The sequence below is a fragment of the Giraffa tippelskirchi genome, chromosome 9 (genome assembly GCF_054371585.1).
Source record: "Giraffa tippelskirchi isolate mGirTip1 chromosome 9, T2T-mGirTip1v1.2.pri, whole genome shotgun sequence".
Taxonomy (NCBI): domain Eukaryota; kingdom Metazoa; phylum Chordata; class Mammalia; order Artiodactyla; family Giraffidae; genus Giraffa; species Giraffa tippelskirchi.
Window position 1 is genome coordinate 133,109,407 of NC_137283.1, and position 24,526 is coordinate 133,133,932.

Genomic DNA, 24,526 nt, shown 5'->3' on the forward strand with positions numbered 1-24,526 from the left:
AATCCACTGTTCTCAATGGCAGGGTTAGCAGACAGCAGAGTCATCTCACCCTCATCCAGACTTCTGTGGAAATCTGCATGGCAGCATTAACCATATTCACTTAGTGGCATGATTATGCTTTTAAAAAGTCATTTTCCATTCTTGATCATAAGCTTGTAAGGAAAAACCTTGACTTTTTACAAGGCTTTCAGAGTATCATACAAAACCATGTCATTGTTGATATTCATAATCAAAACAAAGCAAAACAACTCTGAGTCATCAAGAGAAAATTAAATTATGTTCAATATTGTTTGAGGAGCCTGGAAAGAAATACTGTATTTTACAAATGTTTTCTTCTCTAATAATGGAAATAAAAAGCTTTTCTTCTAAAAGAGCTGAATATAAAGTTATTGCTTCCATTTTTTAGAGGCATTCATGAACCATGGAGTGTCTCAGAGCTAAAGTTTTATTATTTACTACTGCTAATTCTATTGATGTTTAGTTAACAAACCCATTAAACAACCTAGCTGATAGCAACCTGTGAAGAAGAAAGGTAAGTGTTCTTACAAGTAAAAACCTGAAGCTGTAACTTAAATTATCATCTCAAGATCACAGCTATTAAAGACCAGAAACATTTGGTCTTTCTGGGTACACTTAGCCATAAAAACAATGTAGCATTGTGGTAAAATCACAAGCTTTAGTCAGAAGCATCCTGGTTTGTACCTTTCCTTTGGTCAATACCAACTGAGCCACAGTGGGCAATGTGCTTAATCTCTTTAGATGAGAAAAAAACTGAGCAACTACTATTTGTTGTTGTTGTTATTTAGTTGCTAAGTCATGTCCAACTCTTTGCAACCCCATGGACTGCAGCATGCCAGGCTTCCCTGTCGTTCACTATCTCCTGGAGTTTGCTGAAACTCATGTCCATTGAATTATGAGTTGTGGTGATGCCATCTAACCATCTTATTCTCTATCTTCCCCTTCTCCTTCTGTCCTCTGTCTTGCCCAGCATCAAGGTCTTTTCCAATAAGTCAGCTCTTAGCATCAGGTGGCCAAAGTACTGGAGCTTCAACTTCAGCATCAGCCCTTCCAATGAATTTTAAGGGTTGATTTCCTTTAGGATTGACTGGTTTGATCTTCTTGCAGTCCAAGGGACTCTGAAGCTATTACAAGCCTAGGCAACGTATTAAAAAGCAGAGACATCACTGCTAACAAAGATCCATATCGTCAAAGCTATGGTTTTTCCATTAGTCATGTATGGATGTGAGAGTTGGACTATAAGGAAGGCTGAGTGCTGAAAAATTGATGCTTTTGGATTGTGGTGCTGGAGAACAGCAACTATTAGTCATGTGATATTATCACTTATCAGTTTGGCAAAGTATGAACTGGAGCCAAGAGGGGAAATCTTTGAGAAATCAGCTAATGAATTTCCTTTGGGTTTTGAAGCCAGTGTGTGTGTATTAGTTACTCAGTTGTGTCTGACTCTTTATGACCCCATAGACTGTGGCCCACCAGGCTCTTGTGTCCATGGTGTTCTCTGGGCAAGAATACCAGAGTGGTTTGCCATTTCCTTCTCCAGGGGATCTTCCCATCCCAGGGATCGAACCTGGGTTTCCTGCATTGTAGGCCGATTCTTTACTGTCTGAAACACCAGGAAAGCCCTAGGATCAGGTATTAAAAAGACATTTCCCAATGACACCAACCCTGTGTGTTTTAGTAAGTTATTTTTTAGTTCATCTGACCCTCAGTTTCTCTGGGTATAACGCTGAAATAACAGTATAACTATCTGTATCAGTCAGAATAGATCATGTGCAGCAACAAACAGACCCCAAATCACAATGATTTAAAATAACAAAATGTATTTCTCATTCACTCATGTCAGTTGTGGGTTGACCAGTAGCTCTTTCACATCATCCTTATATGAGAACCTGGAGTGATTGACTTTTTTTATCTAGAAGGTTGTCAATCATCATGGCCAAGGGGAAGAGACCATAGCAAATCACACACTGACTCTTAAAGGTTTTTGCCAGGAAAAGACATATATCTCTTCACTTACATTTAACAAATCATGGCAATTCATCTCTCTTGCCTAATGTTATGGAGTTGGGACACTGAAATCCAACAATGGGCTGATAGGTCTGGAAAGAGAACTGAACTATTGGTGGACAGCCCTAACGATCACCACTTGGCTTTATTACAATTGTCAGGAGGGTTCATTTAGTGAATGTAAAACACTAAGGCTCATTCCTGGTAACTTACAAGAACTAAGTCAATGTTAGGGACTGTTATGACATACATTGATTACAAACTTTCTTCATAATGATGACTTAAATAAAAATTTTTAAATAAATCCTGTGTCTGGGAAAAAATAGAGTTCCATAAGAAAGCAATACGCATTCCTTCATAACCTGGCATGAAGGAAATGCCTCAGTGTGCTGGAGAGACTCAGCATCAGGCCTTGGATGTCTTAGATGTTACAGTAGTCAGTTATTCTTTCTGTCTAGTTGGGAAATTTGTTATTTATAAACTGCTAAATAACAAAGAAATTTGAAATTATACATTTTATGTTATGGAACCAACTTCATAGTTTTTGAGTGTCCAACCCTGTTTCTGCACATTCCTTGTAAAGGTAATGTGTATTAAAATTGTGGACATGTAAAGCTGAATGTAAAGCTGCAAAGCCTTGCTTATGGTTCAAGGGTTCTTCCAAGTTGAAGATAGGCAGGTCAGATCATAGTCAAATTCATTTAGGCAAAAAATAGGTCTTCTTAGGTTTTAGAGTCCTCCTTCATTTCCCTTTCTTCTTGGGAGGGGACCTTTCTCTTGCCTATTTTTTCAGTCGTTCCCGTTAAACAGGCAAAAACTTGATCTTTGGGTCATTGTGGTGGATGGTTGATTGGCTACATTTTAGCACAAATGACTGTGTCTGTTAGTTGGCTCTTTAGTCTTAAATGCGTTATTCTGGCCTGTGAGCTTCTCTACAGTGAAGACTCTATCATCCTTGAGCTTGGGTCCCCAGTGCCCAGAAGCATCTGGAACTTGGTCTTCATTAACTGTGAGTGAAGAACAGAACGACTGTACAACAAAGGTATTGTTCCCCCAAAAAGCTATTTTGGGCATCAAGAGAGAACAAGGGGGCATTTTCTTAGTGCCGGACCCCTGAAATCCTATGCCAATTTTCTTTTTCCTTTCTCATTTCTTTTGTCCTCATGGCTGGTGGTGACCATTAGGGAGACAAAAAGGGGGTCTCCTGATTCTCCAGCACTGCGGGACACTGTCGCCTCAAGCCATATTTCTCTAGTAACAACATTCCCTTCCCGCTTCCTTCCACCCCCGAAAAAGCATCTGATTTAGAAGAAATAGTCAGCAGTCCACTGCCACTGTTTAATTAGAGTAAAGACAGGGTCTGTTAAGAAAATCCCTTCATCTCAGTGGCTCTCAAACTTCAGTAGCATCAGCATCAACTAGAGGGCTTGTGAAAACAGATTGCTGGGCCCATCCCTAGGGTTCCCGATGCAGTAGAGAGCAGTAAGCCCATTAATCTGCATTTCTAACAAGCTCATGAGTTATACCAATGCTGCCCTCCTTTGAGCGCACTACTCCATCTGAACTCTTCCAGGGCTCCTTCCCCATCCTGCCCCCAAATTTCCCAGTGCTAGTTTTTCTCCAGGTACTGGTTTTGCTTTTTCATATTGCTTTTGAACTATTGGAATGTTCCTAATTATTTCTCTTTCTGATATTTTACGTGTCTACCCAAATGTTGTTTTGATTGTTATGGATTATGAATTCTTACTCTTGTGAACTATCTTATCCCAGAAGACTTTCTAGAGAGAGAAATCTGATGGAATTGCCTGCCCAGCTCATATGAAGGCCGTATTTGGTCAGTAAAGGGATGGTTTCCTTATAGCAAACATCTGGGCCCTTTAACTAATTATTTAAGAAAGTTATCATTTTTGTTGTTGTTGTTATACTCCTGGTATCTAGCTTATTAGCTGGTCGGCCTTTTAGAAATCATTAAAAAAAGAATTACTTCAGTATATTGGTGAAAGATAAAATTAATGTGTCTGCAATTTTGCACAAGGAGTTTTGTCATTTGGTTGACTGCTTCAAGCTTTAAATTCATGGTTGTAGCTCTTAAGTTGACCTTGACATAACAACAGAGTAATTTGAGTCTTTTTAAGAATAAAGACACATGTGAGCCTAAAGAAATGAAAGTCCAGGGGCTTCCCTGGTGGCTCAGTGGTAAAGAATCCACCTGCCAATGCAGGAGACACGGTCTTGATCCCTGATCCAGGAAGATTCCACGTGATGCGGAGCAACTAAGCCCATGTGCCACGACTATTGAGCCTGTTCTCTAGAGCCCAGGAGCCACAATCACTGAACCCACGTGCTGCAGCTACTGAAGCTTGCACACCCTAGAGCCCTGCAACAAGAGAAGCCACTGCAATGAGAAGCCCTCACGCTGCAGCTAGAGAGCAGCCCTGCTCGCCTCAACTAGAGAAAAACCTGTGCAGCAGCGAAGACCCAGCACAGTCAAAAATAAATACATAAAATTCTCAAAAAAAGGAAGCCTAGATTTTGAGTGACCTTCTGTTTGAAATGTTTGTTAATAAAGGAGTAAACTAGAATTTACATTTAATTAGACCATAAAATCAGCTTTTTCCAGATGGCTTATCTGGGTATTTTCTTTATGTATATCTTTTCTCTGTGTATATCTCTGGTTACAAGTGGGGCATTTGTATACCTCAATCGGTAGATTATGAACAGCTGTGTACATTTGGTGTCCGTTCTCCAGTGGTGTGTGTGTGTGTGTGTGTGTGTGTGTGGTATATAAAATATATTTTTTGAATAAATAAGAGCTTACTACATTTTTCTTTTTATATTAATTAGCATATTTATTGAACATTTCTTCCTGTCATTAAATGATTGTCTACATTTTTAAAACTGACTACATAGTATCCCTTTATTTGAATGTATCCTAATTAGTAAATCAAATCATTGTGCTAATATAGTCAAAAGAAAAAAGAAAACCATGCTGCCAAATTACCCTCTGGAAAGAGAGAAAAAACTTTTTGTATAAACATTACTAGCAAAAAACTTTTTGCTGATATTTCCTTAGTTTATACTTCTTATCTGATACTTTAGGTAAAAAGTGAAATCTTTATATTGATTGGGTGCTAAAATATTATCTATGAGTTTAGGGTAATAGGAGTCAATTTTTTTATATTCTTTTCAGTTTGGGAAATAGATAGCCCAATCTGTAGCAATCAAAAGATGAAATACCAAAAATTATGCCCCAAAGTAATGAGATACATAAGAAACTAAATAGATTGAGTGTTACCATCTGTTACTTTCTTTGGGGAATATTTGATCTTTATTTTATCTATGCATTGGGTGATATCGTGTTTGTTTTTGTTTTGAGGAACTTGATTACTTCTCACATACCATCTTGATAATTTTTATGCAACTAGTTCTTATAAAGGTTAGAAGCTGAACTCATTTTGTCATCACAACACTTGGAAGTTATTGAGGGCATGCCACTGTGCCATTCAATTCAGAGATGCATATGATTTCATTCTTCAACGTATTTTTTCTTTAAATGATAAACTTTGTTCTTTCTTTAAATAACATATTTTTCCTCACTACATTCTAAATTCATGATCATAAGCTCTTCTTTCTCCCCTTTATCTCCTTGTTTTCTCTCAGCCTTTCCAATTAGACCTCCTTCCCCTAATTCTATTTCTGTTAACAAGCAGTACATTTGAAGGAGGAATCACATGATTTCAAGCTAAACAGCTCTGGACTTGAAATCTTGCTTTTCTACTTCTTCACTGTGTGCTGTTGAGCAAATTACCCTCTCTGAGCATCAGTGAAATGGTACAGTTTTTCCTCCCTGGCAGACTTTTTCTGAAGATTAAATATGATGATATGTATTAAGTTCCTAAAAAAACTTCAGTAAACACTAATACCTTTCTCATCTTAAATTTTTCATTCTTTCTTCTCAAGTTGCATCCTTTCCCCCAGAGTCTCCAGATGACTCATTTGAAGTTCTTGGCAGTTCTCTTGGAAAAGATTCAGAATAAACCTTTTCCCCTTCTTTCTGGGATTCATCAGTATTAAAAAGTCACCATTTAACTAACATTTACTTTGATCTCAGTAAGTCCATAGAGTTTAGTTTAGTCAACTTTATTCCATTTAAGTCTGAATGAATCCTAAAATGACTTTTTAAGCAGGACATAGTCCTCAAGTCTTTTATAAGAAGGAATTACTATCTGAGATCAGGGGTCAATCAGGGAGCTATGATGGTGACTAGTGTCTCCATCAAGCAAGGCTTAAGTATGTTACTACTGAATTCTGTGTTCTGCTTGGGAATTGCTGACAGAAAGTGATACTTCTTGGGTTTAAACCTCCAGCCAGTCTGAGTTCATGCGAGTCCACTTGTGGCTTATCTTGCTTCTGTTTCCTCTGCTGGGAATTCCTCTGCCTCTCTGCTTTCGCTCCTCCCTTCTTTTAAGACAGCTTGAGGGTCATCTTCTTTATGAAATCTCTCCTACTCATTCCTTCTCCTCCCCCATCCCAAGGTCATTATCTCCTTTTGACCTTCTCCATACCCCATGATACTTGCGTCATTGTGCCGAGAACATTTTTCAGGACTTGCTTGTCCTCCTGCTCTAGGCGCTCAGCCTGATAAGAGCACAGAGGATGTCAGATTTACTTTGAAGCTCTGGACAGTCTGTTCAATTGGAAGAATTAGGAATGTTATTTGATTTACTTAATTACTTGATTTCATTATCTTACACAGATTTTAAGAAGAAGGAAAAGTCCTCTTCATCATTCAAAAAGTAATAAAAAAAAAATAATCCAGACACCCTATAAATAAATGGTTTAAAGCAAAGGATACTGAATCCTGAATAAGCTGGGTGATCAATTCTCTACACTGTTTTTGTTTTAATGATACAACCAGTTCTTCAGGAAGTGGTGTCATGGCTACAGAAGTTGTATAGTCAGAACTGCAGTTGGAGATCCTACAAAATAGTTGTTGTTGTTTAGCTGCTAAATTGTGTCCAAGTCTTTGTGACCCCATGGATGCTAGCCCTCCCGGCTCCTCTGTCCATATTTCCCAGGCAAGAATACTGGAATGGATTGCCATTTCCATCTTCCCAACCCAGGGATCAAAACTTACATGTAAATTACATGTGTTCTTGGACTCTTTGTTCATTGGTATGATGGGGATGTTGATAACAGCTTTTCACAGTTATTGAGAATTTACTGAGGCAATACGAGAATAAGCCAACCTATGTTTGGTTAAACTCCAAGAGGCTATAAATAAAAGCTGTGGTATAAGCATGTAACTACAGAAAAAAAAAACCTATATATATATATATATATATGTACCCAGTACACAAATGAAAATTTACCACTTTAACCCTACTAGTATTTGATTTTGATGAAAAAAAATCAAGATTGAAAGCATTTTATTCATTTATCTGGAAGAAAATTCCTTTACAATGTTATGTTGGTTTCTGTGAACAACAAGGTGAATCAGTCATAATTGTATATATAGTTCCCCTCCCTCTTGAGCCCCCCTCCCTTGAAGGCATTTTAAAACTCAGATTGAAGTCAAGTGATTAGAAAGCTCAAACTTGGCATAAACTCATCTTAAATAAGCCCCAGGGATGTTAATGCCTTGAAGAAAAGTTAAATGTAAATATTAATAAACTAGTTACTCAGTCATGTCTGAATCTTTGAGACCCTGTGGACTGTAGCCCACCAGTCTCCTCCATTCATGGGATTCTCCAGGCAAAAATACTAGAGTTGGTAGCCATTCCCTTCTTCCAGGGTTCTTCCCTATCCAGGGATGGAACTCGGGTCTCTTGCATTGCAGGCAGATTCTTTACTGTCTGAGACATTAGATTAAGCATGGAAAAGGCACGTATAAGGTAACCCTTGAGTGCATGCATGGTTTCCATGCAGCTTCTGCCATAAGGACCTGCTAAGTCAGACCCACGCACCGGGATAACTCATGGGTCTCTGTAGACATTAGCTGTGTTGCACATGAAGCATGAAACAGGGTAAATGGAGGGAGCAGAAGAGAGAGTTCATTGCAGAGTTTGCAAATTAAATAAAGTTTAGTCTTGCTCCATCATCTTTAGGAGAAGATGAATGTAACTCAGGTTAAGTGGAAGACCCCTTTCCGGAGCCCCAGCCCAGTTTCCCTCTCATAATGAAGCTAAAGATCTCCATCCAGCCTTGGTGGCTGCATGCTTTATGAGAATAATAATTTTGAAGTTTCAGAGTACTTCTCCATAAGAAGCTCATTTGCATAACTGAATCAAAACTAGAGGTCAGAGTAACTGAAGGCTGTGAGCAAGGGCTGAGCATTGGGCAAAGGAAGCAAACCACACCACCTCCGAAAGCCAGAAGGGAGTTGTGTGAATAAGTTAGGATGACCCAGGAACAGAGATAGCTGATCGATCCTGATAAAAGATTTGCTTTACAATACACAGAATCATCCTTGAGAATATTCTAGATTATAAATTTCTTCAAGACAGATACCAGTTCTTGATTCATCCTTTATATTGCCTTGTATCCAGTAAATACAGGTGTTACCAGAAAAGGAGAATTGTTTTCTATGTTTCAAGATTGTGATGTACTGTAAGTAAACCTTTCATTTCTGAATTTCTGGTTTAGTCAATTTCTGGTTTAGTGATTTTAGCCATTTTCTACTTTTTCAAGCTCTGCATTTTTGCCTCAAAGGTTATATTCACCTGTTTTTAAATTAGCAAGTCCACTGAATTACCCAAAGATCTAACAGGTCTACCTTTTACTCTATTTTCCAAGTTGCAGGACCTTTTTTGTTGTTGTTGGTCTATATTTAATTAGAGTCCCACAATGGAAATGAAATAAAAGTAACGCCTGCTTCATGCAGAGGTGAATAATTAGATATGCAGAAAGTGAGTGTTCTGTTTCATGTTCTCCACAACCCCACTCTTCAAGCATAAGCCTTGTTAACGGTGATGCTGCTTCCCACATCACTTCAGTGCATATCCAAACACATATCTGTATGTTTGACGTAAATAGGACCTTACTCTTACAGTTGTTATAAAATCTCAAAAATATGATGTGAATGTTTTTCCTTATTGGTGCATATTAATCATTTTGAATATCTGAATAATATTCTATTATACAGATGCAGCACAATCTTCTGTTGATGAGTCTTAAGTTGTTTCCAAGCATTTTCTATTATTGTAGCACTGAATGCATGATTTTCTATGTACTTGTGCAAGTCTTTCTAAAGGATGTCTTCTTAGAAGTGAAATGGGGGGCATTGCAAAGAGAATGAGCATTTAAACTTGGAAAGTCATTCCCATATTAACCTCAAAAAAAATACCAATTTGTCCTCTCATGCCAGCTTGTTAGAGTTTGTTTCCTTGCACCTCACCAGCAAGGGGCATAATTAATCTCTCTTTTTTCCCCCATGTTTATCAATTAGCAAGTGAAGTTATAGCTTTACTTCTGAAATAGCTTTTGTTTGCATTTCTTTGCTTACTACTGAGTTGCCCCCCGTTTTTTATCGGAGTATAATTGCTTTACAGTGTTGTGTTAGTTTCTGCTGTACAACAAAGTGAATCAGTGTAAACATATACCTGCTCCCTCTTGAGCCTCCCTCCCATCCCCACCATCCCACCCCTCTAGGTCATCACAGAGCACTGAGCTGAGCTCCCTGTGCTATACAGCTGCTTTCTGCTTGCTGTCTGTTTGACACGTGGTAGTGTAATACACATCTCAGTCCTACTCTCCCAGTTCCTCCGTCCAACTTACTGCCGTTTTCAGTTGTTAACTGGACATTTGAATTTTTTCTTCTGTGAATTGGCTATGAATGTCTTTGTCCATTTTTCTCTTGGATTGCTATCTCTCACAGGAAACTACCAATGAAGCAAACCATTCTAAAGTATAACAGATAGTTGAAGCTAAAAATATTTCAGGCGTGATCGCCAAATGCCCTGCCCCTGTAGAAAATCATAATGCGTATGTATAATGTTTTTAGAAACACGGTGTTATGCCCCGTTGATTTTAGGTTAGGTCTCTCTTGAATCATTTTTACTGCTAAGCATTCTTTCCAGTCTTTTTCATATTCCTGACATTTCATGTAGTCTATCATTCTTCTCAGTTTTCCCTTTTTAGCTAATCTGTTTAGAGCTAGGATTTGTGGAAGATTCAGTCATCCCAGCAACCCTAGGAGGACAAGTCCAGTCCTTATATGAATGTTTTTTCAAAAGAGATGAAAAGAAGCGAGGACTTTAAGGAAATATACGGGAGTTGTTTATGCCTTCAGGTAGTTAATGTTTGCAATAATAATCCATAGTTCCCCCCCCAGTACATTCCTCCTCCGCCACTTTTCCCACCTTTCCCTCTTCCTTCTTTTCTGTCTTTTGCCCATTTTCTCTGTCTCTCTTCTCCAGCAGCAGCTCTGAATCCATTAATTTTGTCTCCTGGAATTTTAGATAGAAACTCTCAGTAAAATAGGTATTATTGGTATTTCTTCAATGGTGAAACAGTGGTTGTTCCCATTCAGTAGACCAGAGAAAGGCAAGGATGTCCACTTATCCTGTTGTTTACTTGTTTGCCTTTGCTCTCTGGGTGGTAGGGGATATAGCTAAGTAATAGCAATTGTAAGTTTAAACTTGGGCTTCCCTGGTGGCTCAGATGGTAAAGAGCCCACCTGCATTGCAGGAGACCTGGGTTGGATCCCTGGTTTGGGAAGACCCTTGGAGAAGGGAATGGTTACACCCTCCAGTCTTCTTGCCTAGAGAATTCTATGGACAGAGGAGCCTGGTGGGCTACAGTCCATGGGGTTGCATAGAGTCAGACATGACTGAGTAAAGATTTAAACTTGGGAAAAGGGAAGCTAAAATATATTTGGATGCTATAATTATATTTCTAGAACACCTAAGAGAATGAACTGGAAAGTTTTTTCTATTTTATTAATAAGTGAGCAAGTTCAGTAGAAGTAGCTTAGTTCAAAATTAATGTACAAAAATCAGTAGGCTTCCTACATCCAAACAGCTACCTGAAGATCGAAATGATACTGACAGAAAACATACCAATGTGCAACAGAAATCCAGTGACAAAATACCCAAGAAATAAAAAGTAACAAAAAATAAGAAAGATCAATGTTTAAAAAAACTATGACATAAAACTTTTTAGATAAAATACAGCAGTGGTATAACAATGCCAAGTTTCCTTTGGCATTATCCCATAAAAATACTAACCAGATTTTTAAAAATCAAATTCATAAGTTCATAGGCAACATAAAATATGTAACAATAGACTAGAGACTTTTGGCTAAGCAAAATGAGAATGGGCTAATCTTATCAGATATTCAAATATATACTTTAATACAAATGCTAATTAAATCAGTTTGATTCTGGCAAATTAATAGACTAGTTAATGGGACAAAACGGTAAGTCTTAATATTGACCCATGTGCACATGAGATTTGGTATATAGTACAAATATATGAAATTAGTATGTAATGGAAGTAGCATTTTAAACCAAGGAAGGAGAGATTGGTTACCTGTTCAACAAAGTAGATCTTTATCTCAGTTCTTACACAAAAAGAAATTCCGGATACATTAGAAAGTTAAAATGAAAGAGAATTGGAACATAGAATTATTGAAAGAAAACATGGGGAATTTTTAAAATATAATCTAATCTTGAAGATCTTTCTAATGATTGTATGAGGCTGATCTTGGGTGGCCTTGACCTGCCTGCCACGGCTTGAAGTGGAGCTTAGCTTTCCAGGCAGAGATTGAGACTGGGTCGTGTTGGAGAGAGCACCAGATCCTAGCCACTAGACCAGTGGTCAGTGACAAGGGCCCTGGCCCTTCAGAAAAGAATTTCCACAAGGGAGGAAAGTAGTGAAGCAAGTATTTATTAGGAGGAAAAGAGAGGATAGTACACGTGGATAGACACACAGGACACAGGTGGACTCACACACAGAGAGAGGGAGAGACGTGCCCTTGTGGTAGTTTAAATCACTTATGTGGGACATTTCTCCTGACTTTTCTTTGGCTAGTCATTATAGTTTGCCCGGTTCACAGTCCATATCTGGGCTTCCTTGGTGGCTCAGTCGATAAAGAATCCACCTGTAACGCGGGAGACCCAGGTTCAATCCCTGGGTTGGGAAGATCCCCTGGAGAAGGGCATGGCAACCCACTCCAGTATTCTTGCCTGGAGAATCCCCATGGGCAGAGGAGCCTGGTGGGCTGCAGTCCATGAGGTCACGGAGTCAGACACGACTGAGTGACTGAGCACAGCACAGCTCTGTCCATATTTGGTATATCTCAGGATCCTCCCTTGTGTGTGCATGCATCTCCTGACATCACTCCCCTTTGACCAACAAGGAGCCTTTCTGCATGTGTGGTCAGGGAGGTCTTCTGAGTTGAGAATGAGAAATATGTGGTCTGGGCAAGGCCCAGCCGCCTCCTTAAATTGTCCTACTAGTCTCACCTTGGAGTTTCCTCCACAGGGAATGAATCTCCAATTGCTTTACCCTGGGGTGGGGGAGGGGGGGAATCTACCTCCTGCCTCAAGGCCATCAATCAACATACTGATATTTTCTATTTGCTTAAAGATACAATCAAAAAAAGTAAAAAATATAAATTAACTATGGCTGCCAGCATATCACTACCAGAGAGCTGATTTCTTTGGTATATAAACAGCTTGTATAAATCAATTCTAAAAAACCAAATGAGAAAAAATTCTCCCCCTTCTACAGAAAGTGGTATGAGAAATCCAACACTGGGCTTACCTCTGGGAAGGGGAGCTAGAGAAACCAGGAGTGGGAGAGATTTCCTCTTTACTTTGTACTGTGGGGTTTTTATAATACCTTGAGCACAAGTAGTTCCCAAATAAAGAAGAGGAGACAAAGACAGATTGGGCACTGAGTACTTGTTGAAGCTGGAAGCTTCAAAATCTGTTTTCCCCAATTCCCCTTGCTGCCACCAACCTGTACAAGTAGGAGAAGAGGGGGAAGAAAATGAAAATAGAAATAGTTGCATGCATCCCCACTGCCTTCTGGTTTTTTTTTTTCCTTTAAATACATTTACCATTAGCAGAGGCTTCCCTGGTGGCTCAGATGGTAAAGAATCTGCCCACAGTGTGGGAGATGTGGGTTTGATCCCTGAGTTGGGAAGATCCCCTGGAGAAGGGACTGGCAATCCACTCCAGTATTCTTGTCTGGAGAATCCTATGCACAGAAGAGCCTGGCAGGCTACAGTCCATGGGGTCGCGAAGAGTCAGACACGACTGAGCAATTGACGCGCACACACACCATTAGCAGCGTTTCTCTAAAGGACCTATGGAAAATGTCTTGCTCTGCTCACTGCAGGATAGGCCAATAAATCTGAGACAAAGTATTGAGACAAAGGGACCTTATTTGGGAGCTGGCTGACAGATAAGATGGCAGGCTAGAGCCTCAAAATAACCATCTTCTCAGGGCCTGGATGGTTCTTTTAGGGATCAGAGAGGGGGTGGGAGGTGAGGAAACAAACAAAAAAAACATTTAATTCTTGCAGATAACTCCTAGAGCAGCAAACCTCAGGCAGGGGGATGTATTAGTTTCACTTCCATACAATGCTTCACTGGTGGGCAGAGTCAGGCTATCGCCCTGAGGCAGGCCATGATGTATGCCTACAATAACAAAAGTGGCTAGATTAGGGATCAAGTCACAGAAGCAGATTCAGTATGAATTCAAAATTAACCACTCCTGGTTACATATCCTCTAAATGCTGAAGGGCTTTTGTATTTCCAGGCTTAATAGATTACTTTGTGTGTGTGTGTGAGTCAAGAGGAGTTTGATCTTGCCATCCCTCACAAGGCCTCTCTTCATACCACTTTCTATCTTGCCTGAAAGGCATGCCTGCTCAGATTTTACTTATGGGAAAAATAAGTTCTCTAGAAGGAATGATGGACTTTGAACTATTTCCTCGTGTTTTTCTAGGATTTTTAAAACGCTACGTAGCTTAGCGTTACTGAAATTTGATGTACTATCTTGTTACTGAGGATTAAAAAGATGACGTGTGTGTGTCTGACTTTTGTGACCCCATACACTGCAGCCTGCCAGGCTCCTCTGTCCATGGGATTCTCCAGGCAAGAATACTGGAGTGGGTTGCCGTGCCCTGCTCCAAGGGATCTTCCCAAACCAGGTATCAAACCCGTGTCTCTTTTGTCTCCTGCATTGGCAGGTGGATTCTTTACCACTAGTGCCACTTGGGAAGCCCAAAAGATGACAGGGCTCACCTCTAATTTAAATGGTGTTTTTGCTCTGGTGCGAGATGTTCCTTCTTTACAGTAAAGAACAAGGTAAGACCTTTTGCCTTATTAATGGTATTGGCACAGCTGTGTCACACACAAAGCTGATAGATGTATACAAGATACTGGCTTCAAAGTGGAGCAACTGGAATTGAAACTTCCTAGTGCACTCTTGCTTTTCCCCTCATCCCATAGGAATATCAGCCCATGTTTGGATTTTCCAGGCATTTAAAATCACCGGAAAGGACATTGCTAATACTTAGAGTCTCACTTGGAGAAGGAAATGTCAACCCACTCTGGTGTTCTTGCCTGGAGAATCCCAGGGACTGGGCAGCCTGGTGTGCTGCCGTCTATAGGGTCGCACAGAGTTGGACACGACTGAAGCGACGTAGCAGAGAGAGAGTCTCACTTTCCAAAACTGTCTTCAAAAACATGGTCATGCTACCTGTAAGTGAAGTTACCAGGTATGCTTTCCTGCAGAGGAGGAAACCATATAAAAGGTCCAGTTTGTGATTTAGATACTTCAGCTCTTTTTCCAGGAGTATCTCACCTAATTTCATGCACCTTAGTAAGTTTGTGACTTCTTTAGCGATAGCTTCTTTACACCAATTCCAAGTCCACACCTGCCAGGAAATGCAGTGAACATGGGTCATTACAATCCACGTAAAAACTTATTCAGATTTGAAGAACTGGGGTCCAGGGTGAGAAGTATATTTCAACTTGGGGGAAAATAGGTTCTGATTTCTTCTGTTCCTGCAGAAAATATCTCCCACTGGCTCTCTGCAGGGTTTTACAAAACAACTCATTATGGGGCTGTTATTTGGCCTCCTGAAGATTTTTGTCTTCTGTCGGCTTCCTGGCTTGTAGCCCTTGGAGAAAATTGTTCCATGTCATTGTTTGACAGCTCATAATTGGTTTAGGCCCATATTTTATAGTTTGTCAGGCTGGCAGGTTATGGAAACATCAGTAACAAAGAATATATATAGATTTCCAAGTGCATTCTACATCCTTAGCATTTTCTGTATGTTTAGAGGGTACTTGACCATAAAGTGACATTTTATCTTTAATAGCTGGGTATCGTGTTGATAATTATAAAAAATTCTGTATATCCCCTTAGTTCCAGCATTCATGTGGAAGTTGAACTATAGTAAGTATAAAGAAACCATTCTCTCCAGGGCAGACCAGCAAAGGTCTTCAGAATGTACATAAAATCATAGCTTAAACTTCTTGTCACAAAATTCACATTTCTTAAATTTTCGCTTTCTATCAATATCTTCCCTAGTTCTCATATTCCCAACTTATATTCTTCATTTTCAATCAGTTTTATGTTCAGGTGTCCCAGTGGAAACAGAATGGTGCTTGCAGAATTGATCAGATTACTCAGGCATTTGTTTTAATTGCATCATTAAAATAAGTAAAAATATCAGATGAACTGGCTTGGGTTTGTCTACTTTGTTTTTATTATTGCTAATATTATTTTTTGACAGAGACATATCTCTAAATCTCAACAAATAGAATGAATTGAAAAAGGAAATCATGCTTTATTCTTTTGGTAGTATATTTCCCACCTATCTCTCTCTTATATACATTCAACTCTTCTTGCAACTACCAAATTATTAATGCTTCTGCCACTAAAATACGCAGACTCCACTCAGATAGTTTTTGACTGTAAATCCCAGAACAAACTTGCAGTCATAATTTCCTTCCCATGTACAGTGACCCATCACTAACTATTTAACTCAATATATTAAAATATGCTTTCAGTTTGCCTACCCGAGCAAAGAAAGGGTTGATAATATTGAACAATGAGTTTAAACAACACTATAGTGGACAGTTTACATATATATATATATATATATATATATATATATATATATATATATATTCAGTTCAGTCGCTCAGTTGTGTCCGACTCTTTGTGACCCCATGAATCGCAGCACGCCAGGCCTCCCTGTCCAACACCAACTCCCACAGTCTACCCAAACCCATGCGCATTGAGTCGGTGATGCCATCCAGCCATCTCATCCTCTGTCGTCCCCTTCTCTTCCTGCCCCCAATCCTTCCCAGCATTAGGATCTTTTCCAATGAGTCAACACTTCACATCTGGTGGCCAGAGTATTGGAGTTTCAGCTTCAACATCAGACCTTCTAATGAACACCCAGAACTGATCTTCTTTAGGATGGACTTTTTGGATCTTCTTGCAGTCCAAGGGACTCTCAAGAGTCTTCTCCAACACCGCGGTTCAAAAGCATCAATTCTTCAGCACTCAGCTTTCTTTATAGTGCAAATCTCACATCCATACATGACCACTGGAAAAACCATAGCCTTGACTAGATGGACCTTTATTGGCAAAGTAATGTCTCTGCTTTTTAATATGCTGCCTAGTTTGGTCATAACTTTCCTTCCAAGGAGTAAGCGTCTTTTAATTTCATGGCTGCAGTCACCATCAGCAGTGATTTTGGAGTCCCCAAAAATAAAGTCTGACACTGTTTCCACTGTTTCCCCATCTATTTCCCATGAAGTGATGGGACCAGATGCCATGATCTTAGTTTTCTGAATGTTGAGCTTTAACCCAACTTTTTCACTCTCCTCTTTCACTTTCATCAAGAGGCTCTTTAGTTCTTCTTCACTTTCTGCCATAAGGGTGGTGTCATCTGCATATCTGAGGTTATTGCTATTTCTCCCAGCAATCTTGATTCCAGCTTGTGTTTCTTCCAGCCCAGCGTTTCTCATGATGTACTCTGCATATAAGTTAAATAAGCAGGGTGGCAATATACAGCCTTGACACACTCCTTTTCCTATTTGGAACCAGTCTGTTGTTCCATATAAATATGCTGTGCTTAGTCTCTCAGCTGTGTCCAACTCTTTGCAACTCTTTGCAACTGTAGCCTGCCAGGCTCCTCTGTCCATGGGGATTCTCCAGGCAAGAATACTGGAAGTGGTTGCCATACCCTCCTCCAGGGCATCTTCCCAACCCAGGGATCGAACCCAGGTCTCCCACATTGCAGACAGATTTTTTTTACCATCTGAGCCACCAGGGAAGCCTATGCATGTGTAAGTGTGTGTGTGTGTGTGTGTGTGCGTGTATAAAACTTAGCTTTATCCCTAAGATCTTAAAGTCAGACACAGATGCTCTCTCTGATGTAGACCTTAGCTCCCAGACACTGAGCTGTATTATTTCCTCTGCCTATTAACAACCCTATCAGTATTATCTTCACTTTACAGGCAAGGAAACTGAGGCTCCAAGAAGATGAACCAGTTTTTCAAGGAGAGTTGTTAACCGATATGTAGGGATTCAAGTTCCCTCAGGTCTTCTGCCACCAGTGTACTGTATCCTCTGTATTCAGGACAGGTTTTGTCATTTTACACACGGAGGAACCAACGTAAGAAAAGTTTAAAATAACATGTCCAAAGTTGCATGGCTATCAAGTGATGAAGCAAGGGTGTGAACTCTTGTCTTTCTGATTTCAAGGCCCATGTGCAAAACCATTATGCTACACATTAAAAAATAATTTCTAATCTATCCTTATTTTTTAAACTTTTATATGATTGAGCTATAAGTCACCCATAGGCATTTTCTCTTTCAACTCTGGGAAGTATGTAGATTAGAAATACTCTTCTCAAAAAGTTTCAAATGTCTCTACAGGGAAGAAAGTCCTAAAACTGTTCTAGCTTGAACAGAAAATATTTCCATCTGTCACATTTGTGGATACCACATGGGATTTTTATATAATGCTTTTGTTTGGTCCTGAAGGCATAGATTAATTTTTACTTCCCTTTGGCAGATAGCCGCACCGTCTGGCAACTTGTTAAACCTTGAGATAAGAATAAAATTCAAACAAAAAGTAAGGCGATATCAAGTATATTTAAAATAATAGGCAGACTTCAGCTGAGAAGATGAAGAAAAACCATGGAGCAAGGACCCCTGTGAAACAGTGAGAAATAATGATGACTTTGAATCTGTGTGGCAAACTCCTCCTGATGCACCAGGTGTCCATGACCTGCTGCTGCTTCTTGGAAGCCTCCCTAATTCCTCCAGGTAGTATGGAAGAGCATTCTGCTGTAACTCCATCAGAGCTGTTCATTCATTCAATTTTAAATATATACTTTGTGTTCCTGCTGGACTCCATACTCTTTGAAATCAGGGACTGAGTGTTATTATCTTTGTGTCCCTAGTACCTAGCATATTTCAGTTGTATTTAAGCTTTCATCAAGGCAGTTCACAGTCAACAGATAAACTTGCTGAACACTTTTTACATTCTAGACACTGTGTGAGGCATTGGAAGATAGCACGAAAAATAATAGAAAAAAGGATGTCTAACCAAGAATGAACATTGGACTGGGAGTTGGAAAACTTGAATTCCAGTCTTATTTTCTGCTACTTCATTGTTGGATCTTAGACAGCATTCTTGGTTCTTAGTTGGCTAGAAGGAATGTCTAGATTCAGAGTCCTCTAAAGCTTTTAACTCTACAAATCTAGTTACTTACCATTACCTCAGATATAAGCATGTGAATGCATCTAGAATCATGTCTGGTGGATAGTAGGCTCATGTGTGGTCAAAATAGTAGGTCAGTGTGGTTAGCAGAAAACTTAAGTGTACAGGAATAAACTTCCATGAGGCTCTGTATATTAAAAACTGGATTAGGGCTATGAACAGCTAATGCTAGGATGTACTTAAACTTGTAAAAAAAAAAAAGTAAAGGACAACAAAAGTAAGGATTTCAGAATTACAATCAGAGCAAGAATAAGAGAGGATAAATCTGACGGTTAGATGAGATGGTATAGTGTTGATATGTAACACACAGGCAGAAATCTTCATTGTCAAGGAGAAAGAGCTTTTGGCTGAGATGGGTAGAATAAAAATGATATGGAGGGGATATGAGCTCGAGGTGATGAGTAGATGGTAATAGAGTCCCTGAAACAATGCAAGAGTCTGCATGTCTAGCCAGAAAGGTAGCCAATAAGACTGAATTCCTACTGATGATTTCTGAGATCTGCAATGAATGGGTATGATCGCAAAGGCCTGGACATGGCCCAATAACATCCTGGTATGCACAGTGAAGAAGCAAGCAAGTTATGTGAAATTGAAGCTGCTGATCCTGATAGCTAGCAATTTTGTTAGCAAAATTGTAACTGATTTATGACCACTGAGCATGAAAAATAGGGTAATTGATATATAGCTAAAAGTTAATCCAAACTAATTTTTTGTTGTTGTTGTTTTGGGTTATTTACAGAAGAATATCTGTCAGCTTGTCATTTCAAAAAAATCATATCTCTTGGGAGAATATGGAACCACCGAGTGTAGTTGACTCTCTTGTTAGACTTATTTATAACTAGTTGAATGACTGCCTAAAAAATAGCTGCTAATTATTATATTCTTCAGGCCAGGATGCATATTTTGAGTCCTATATCTACTATAGTACCAGATACCATTTTTTACCAATTACATGAATGAATATCTATGTAAATTAAAAATGCCCACTTCGGAGGAGGTCTCCAGTGGAATACCACAGGGTGTAATTCAAGTTTCAGAAGCTTGGGTGAAGCCTTGGATCCAGAGAGATGGATAAACAAAAACTCTGTGCCCAGGTTAACAAAGGGAAATTCAGTGTAGAAAACTTCTTCACTTGGATCTTTGAGAAAATAAGTCCCAGCCCTACTCTATCCAGGGTGGTGGAGAAAGGAGGAGAGTTGGGGTGGTGACTGGTTTGTTCTGAGTCTGCGACTTCATAGGCTGAAAGGGATCTAGACGGATGTGAGAGGTCAATGCTTACCCAAGGACACGCCTTCACTCTCATCTACTCCCAATAAAAATGGAAATGGAAGTCAGTTGGTTCATAGTCACCATTCTAAAGAGGGCTTCCTAGGTGGCATAGTGGTAAAGAATCCTGCCATTGCAGGAGATGCAGTTCCATCCCTGGATTGGGAAGATCCCCTGGAGAAGGCTATGGCAACCCATTCCAGCATTCTTGCCTGGAAAATTCCATGGACAGAGGAGCCTGGTCGGCTGTCCATGGAATTGCAAAGAGTCAGACACAACTGAGCAACTGAGCGTGTAATCACTGTTCTAAAGGTACAAAGCATTCTTTAGGGTCTGGTGTTCTGATAGAAACAGGAATCAAAATTAAAAAAATAGGTGGGTAAAGAAGACCTCAAGTGAAAGCAAATGTGGAAGCGCATGACATCTCAAATTCTGTAAGAGCACAGGCTTTGTAGCCACCTCTGAGCCATGCGACCTTAGGCAACCTACCTAGACTCTCTGAGCCTTAGTTTTCTCATCTGCAAAATAGAGATCATAATGATTGTGTCCATTTCCAGAACTGCTGTGATAATAAGTATGTTCTTATACCAAAACACTTGGAATGGTGCCTGACTGTGACCAGTGTGTTACCTATTATTACTATTATTATTATTAAAACTTAGAAGGATGCTATGATTTGTTATGGTAAGAAGACTGTAGTTTACAGGATCCCTATTCTCCCATCCCTTCATCTCCAGCAAAATTAACAAAAAGTGGTAAAATATAGAATAGAGGAGATGTAGCTTTGCAGAGTAAATAAACAAGTAGACTTAGGCTATTTTGCACATACTGAATACTTTGGATCAAGTTGACAGTGCAGTTTGAAGCTGCTGAAGCCTGTGTATTCACTGCTTCTAGATTTTATAGTTTCACTAGGTTTCTTATTGTAAAACTGCCTTTGGCATCCTCATGTGATTTTCCAATATCAACCCCTCATGTACAAGTTGAGATTAATTTTCCTAAGATGACGACAAATGTATTTTGCATCTTCCTCTAACTCCACTGAGAGTGAGTCTAGCATTGAAGCATTTGGGAATGACTGTTGCTACCTTCCAAGACCTGGCCCTCCGTGTCTCTCTAGCCCAGCCTGGTTCCCTTCCTTGGTGCTGTGCTGTGCGCTAAGGCTGGCAAGAGCTCTATTCCTCAGCCTTTCTTTCTTGACCTTATTTGAAATGCCATTCACTTGCTTTTTTTACTCTGATGAATGTTAGAATGCTCTCTTCTGCATGAAGTCTGCTGTAAAAGTCCTGCCTGATTGAAACTTTTATTCTAGGGGTTACCACATTCTGTTCTAGGTAAATATACCAGCCCCTTCATTAGCTTTCAAGCTCTTTGAAGCAGTGATTGAGTGTGCATATTTTTGCTTTTCCTTGAGGGTCAGTTTGGGGCTCTGAGTCCTGAAAGAGGCTCACTTAGTGTTGAATTGTTTTGAATGGAATTGAGGGAGGACATTGACATCCAACCTGAACTTGCTAATCCTTGGGCGTCTTGGTGCCTCTGTCTGGCTGGTCAGGGTGGTCTGGCTGAAGAAACTGTGTGAGCTCTTATTTTCCCCTCATTCTAGACTTAATTTCCTTACTCCTTCAGGTATCTTTCCTCCTCTCAGTCACACTGTCATTCAGCCTGTGCTTTTTCTTCCTGTCCTGTCTAACCAGCTTTGCTTCTTCCTAAAAGAACCCAGTCCCTCACTGCTCTTTTCCACCTTCCTCTCCTCGTCTGTATTTCTCAAAATACTTTTTTCTCTTCCAGCCCCTTTTCCTCTATCAACCTTAGGAATAGAAAATGGCATCATAAGGAGAAAATGATTTAACAAGTTGGGGAGGACTCGGAATGTATATGGAGTGGGAATTTACCGTGGTTGCCTTTAATCCAGATGCAAGCCTTTTGCCCTTGTTTTCATTCTATCCAGACAGATTTCAGACTAAATCCTTATCCTCCTAAATGGAAATAACTGAGTTAGATGGCTGCTATCTAATCTAAGCATTTTTTTCAAACACTCGAACTGGTATTCGGTTTAAGAAAACATAAATGGACACAGCTTTGTTTTACCCAAGGTTTAGTGGATGTCCTCAACTGTAGTGTGCATACTTTGCTAAACTTCATAGGCTAGAGATGTGGGTTAGATTATGGTTTGTTCTTCCAACATTCAACTATTTTAATCCAAGCTATAATTCCAATGAACGCTGGATTTATTCACCAGCTTGTTCAGCTAACTAAAACCGTAGGTACCATCCACCACCATGTTATTTAAACACAATTCAGAAATCATAAATAGAAATCCAAAAGGAGAGCTTGACTTCACAAGACAGAATTTGATACCATGAAGAAACTCGTGTAGAAATTTGCAAGAGACCTTGCAGGTCTTAAAATATTCTCTGTTTTCTACGAGCCAGATTTGGCAGCTTGAGAACTATTCATTACAAGTAATGACAAATATTTTACCAACTCACAAAGTGTTGTTTTTTTGTTTTGGCATTACATTTGTTCAAATTTTAAACTAGGAAAGTTAGTATAGTAGTCCTGTGGTCATACAGAAATCTCAGGAGAAGTATTATTCCCATACTGAGCATTTTAGCAAATATTTCTTGACACTAACTATGTGTAAGGTATTATACCAAATATTTCTGGTAACAAAAATGTGAGTTAAACTTGATATTTGACCACAAGTAGTGGAAGAACTAAGACACTGGAACATGGTAAAGTGAAGTCGCTCAGTCATGTCTGACTCTTTGCAACGCCATGGACTGTAGCCTACCACGCTCCTCCATCTATGGCATTTTCCAGGCAAGAGTACTGGAGTGGGTTGCCATTTCCTTCTCCAGAGAATCTTCCCAACCCAGGGATCGAACCTGGGTATCCTGCACTGTAGGCCGATGCTTCATAGAAAATTTGCTAAAATGCTCTGAGGCATGAACTCATGTGGGATTTGCTTAGCCAGAGAAGGCTTTATAAAGAAATGGAATATTAATTAGCTTTATAGATTAGCCAGAGGATAATATGTGAAATATGTGAAACAGGTAAAGGAGGATCTAGACAGATGAAACATTATTAACGAAGTCTCAGAAACATTGTATGGAGTATAGGCAGTATGGTTGGGTTTTAGTTTTACGTAACTGAAAGAGAGTAGTTGGAGATGAAGCTAAATTCCATGGGTCTTAAAGCCCAGATTAAAACTTTGGTGAGTAGTGAGAAATATTTTATCTATTCTTCCACTCTTTAAACAACTTCAGAACCATATTTTTGGATAATTAATCTAAGCTTGATTGCGGAGGAAGAGAAATGGAGTTTGGAAGACCAGTAGGGAGACTATTATTATAATAGTCTAGTAAGTGTTAATAAGAACAGCACTAAGCTGGGAAGAGCAGGATTGGAAAGAAGGAGTAGAATTGAAACATTCTATAGTGAAAATTTTTAGGATTTAGAACCTGATTAGAAGAGGCAGAAGAAAAGGAGGACTTAAAGATAACTATGAAGAGTCAAGCACGAGAACTGAGGCCACTGAAAAGTCAGACAACTCAAGTGGTAGGGTGGAAGGTGAGTCCACCTCTGTGTGGTATGGGATGGAGGGGGAGCTCAACTTTGCTGGAGGAGCATGATTGTACGTAAATATGTTCCCCAGTGGGGAGCTGGAAGTGTGAAACTAAAACTCAGGCTAAAGTTCAAAATACAGACCTGGGACTCATTAGTGTTAAGGAAATAGTCGAAGGTGTAGGAGGGAATATGAATGCCAAGGGAGAGCATAAAGAGAAGATGGCCACAGGCAGGACACTTGGGGGAAGCTTGTCTACTTTTAGGTGAGGAAAAATAAGCCAAAATCAAAATAGTCAGTGAGGTCAGGGAAGAGCCATGAAGACACAGTATCATAAAAAAGCTGGACAAGAGTGAGTTTGAAGAAATGGGGGGTCAGGTTATATCATGGAAACAGAGAAGTCAGGAAGATGAGAATTAAGCAGGAGAAATTAAATTTGATAGTTGAGAGTTCATGGGTGACTTTTGCAAGAATAATCTTAGAACTGTGAGCTGATGGAATGTATTCTATTTGTAAACCTAAGGTTTGTTTGGAGCCTGTTAGGTGTTTTGGATGTTTTCATTTCTTTAAAATAATAGATAATGAAGGATGGGGTGTGTGTGTGTGTGTAAGAGAGAGAGAGAAAAAAAGAGAAAATGTGTGCCTTGTGACCAGGAAACCATTTTATAATTTTTAGCAATAAAATATAATTTTAAGCAACAAAATATAATTTTAACTGATAAAGTTACTTAAGGAAAATGTACCTTGATCTCACATTTTCTTAATAATGGAAACACTAATTCAGCCAAAAAAGAAAATCTCTAGAATTTTATATTAGCCGATAAGCAAAACTTCTACCCAAATTATGTTGATTAGAAAGACAGTCTTCTGCCCCATCGCATTACATGAAACAGTAACAACAA

The 24,526-nt window shown here is 39.4% G+C and overlaps 1 protein-coding gene across 2 annotated transcripts in view; it reads left to right on the forward strand.

The window, feature by feature from the left end:
* The window catches only part of TMEM200A (transmembrane protein 200A), an 80,174-nt gene that overhangs the window by 52,613 nt on the left and 3,035 nt on the right, over nt 1–24,526 (forward strand). The gene's annotated exons all lie outside the window — the stretch shown is intronic.